The 2,500-nt window shown below is 45.6% G+C and overlaps 1 protein-coding gene across 1 annotated transcript in view; it reads right to left on the minus strand.

Annotated features, from left to right (window-relative positions):
• LOC119580275 (fibroblast growth factor 1-like) overlaps nucleotides 1–2,500 on the minus strand; it is a 44,393-nt gene that overhangs the window by 27,266 nt on the left and 14,627 nt on the right. The gene's annotated exons all lie outside the window — the stretch shown is intronic.

The raw sequence follows: 2,500 nt of genomic DNA on the forward strand, positions 1-2,500 counted from the left end.
TTATTATCATCATTGTTGCTGTTGTCATCATTATCATCATTACAATCAATGTCACCATTATCATCACATCACTCTCCTCAAGATAACTACATGCCATTTATTTCTCCTTCTCAGTCCTGTAGTGGCAGTAGTCACGTCACAGTGTCACGTTAACCTCGCAGCCGAGAGAGAAATGGCCCAAAAAATATCCGACTTCATCAGCTGTTTCATTTCACTTCCACGAGAACATCCGATCATCTCCGGGCGCTGTGGAGGCGCCTCTGGGCAAGAGCTTGAGGGTGAGGACCTCATGACGTAACTCATGACTTCTTAACACACTCTTGCCATAACTCTGGCACAGTGACAACTCGGCCTGACACGACCATGACATTTGACTAGCATAACTTGTACAGTCATGGCACATAGCCAGTCTGACCTGGTATGGTAGTTATATGAGGTTACTTTGACCTAACTGGGCCGTGATTGGTAAAGGAACAATGGCCATGGTCACATAATTATGATAAATTGTAAGGTATATAGAATAAATACATTTTATTCTTTCACACTACTAGTACCCTAACATGTTTATTAAGGTTTACACATAGCCGCACGTTTCCTTAATCATGCAGCTATAACGATCGCACTCACACACACACAAAAAAAAAACAGCTATGCTTGTGTTACTTGACAACACCAGCTTACCCTGTCCGCTGCCACGCACACCACCTTACTCACATGCTCTCTCTCCCCTCTCCCTCCCCGCTTCTCCGACTGCTCATCCACACTTACCACCCACACGCACCCACATGCCCCAGACTGCCACCATACCCGGCTTCCCAAAGCCCACCCTGCCCTTCTCTCCTGTCGTCTCCCTGCCCTCGCTTCCCTCTTCTTCATTCACCTTCCCCTCTCCCCGGTTTTCCTCACTCCCCTTCTCCCATTCCCCTGTGCTCCCAGTGTTCTATCACCTTCCCCCTCTTTTTCCTCCTCCCCCCTTTTCTCTTCTCTTCTCATCTCCCTTCCCCATCTTCCTCTTCCCCTTCCCTCTTCCTCATCTCCTCCCACTTTCCTCTTCACCTTCCCTTTCTTGTATCTTCCTAATATCCCTTTCCCTTCATCCTCTTCTTCTTCCCGTCTTCTATCCCCCTTTCCTTCTCTTTCTTTTTCCCCTTCCTCCCTTCCTCCCCCCTGCCTCATTTCCTCCCCCTTCTCCCTGTCTTCCCCCCATCCCCCTTCCCCTCCCAGCTCCCTTCCCTCTTTCCTCCCCCTTTTCCCTCCCTCCTCCCCCATCCCCCTCCTCTCGTCTGGCTGATCCCCCCTCCCCCTCCCCTCGTTTGGCTGACCCCTCTCCCCCCTCCCCTCGTCTGGCTGACCCCCCTCCCCCCTACCCTCGTTTGGCTGACCCCCCTCCCCCTCCCCTCGTCTGGCTGCCCCCCCCCCCCTCCCGCCGCGTGCCAGCACCAGTTGGCACTGTACCCCCGGGTGCACACTGCGTGAAAAAAGGACTACAGTCTTGACGGTCGAAGATAAAAAATGAAAATAGAAATATAATAAATACTAAAAAATATATATAGAAGAGCTGCGGGCGCGACGGCCTTCGCTCTACTGCCCTCACATTTTTTTATTATTTCTTATAATTATTATTATCATTATTATTATCATTCTATTTATTTCTTTATTTACTGTTCTGGCTTCCCTACCCTGGGATTCCTACTCCAGTATTAGCACTTTTTGACGAGCTTTTCCAGACGTGCGATTTTTTCTTTTTTTAGCATTTTTTATTTACGTTTGTTGATAGATAAACGTTGTGATTAAAATATGGCGAATAAGTGAGTGATGGTGATAATGATGGTGATGGTTGTGATGATGGTGTTGGTGTTAGTACTAGTGATGGTGGGGGGTGGTGAAGGTAAAAGTGATACTGATGGCGATGATGATGATGATGATGATGATGATGATGATGATGATGATGATGATGATGATGATGATGATGATGATGATGATGATGATGATTATGGTGATGATTATGGTGATGGTGATGGTGATGGTGATGGTGATGGTGATGTTAATGATGATGGTAATGATGATGACGGTTATTCACCGTAAACATTTGATTAATCCCGAATCTTGCAACACTGCTAATGGCCAGTGACCTGTATCTGCAAGCTCTCTGGGTGAGACTCATGAGAAACTACTATTTTCACTTTTATTTAAATGGATCTCTAAGTTTATTTTCAGTTGCTTGTGGCAGTGGTGGTGGTGGGGGGGGGGGGGTATGGGTGACTCAATATTTTTCTTTTCTTTTCTTTTGATGAAGTTTACAACGTTTCTTTGCATTGTGTTCATGCATACTTTTCCTTGACTTTCTTGTCCGTTGTGCTAAATGTATTTTTCTTTTCTTGCTCCTGTGAGTCAGAACGCGGCTGAATAACTTTGATAACCTTTGGAATTATAACTTTTTTCATCTGAATTACAATTAACGAATTACATCAAATGTGTCATATTTCTTTGTGAAATTATT

This window comes from Penaeus monodon, chromosome 13 (assembly GCF_015228065.2).
Source record: "Penaeus monodon isolate SGIC_2016 chromosome 13, NSTDA_Pmon_1, whole genome shotgun sequence".
Classification (NCBI taxonomy): domain Eukaryota; kingdom Metazoa; phylum Arthropoda; class Malacostraca; order Decapoda; family Penaeidae; genus Penaeus; species Penaeus monodon.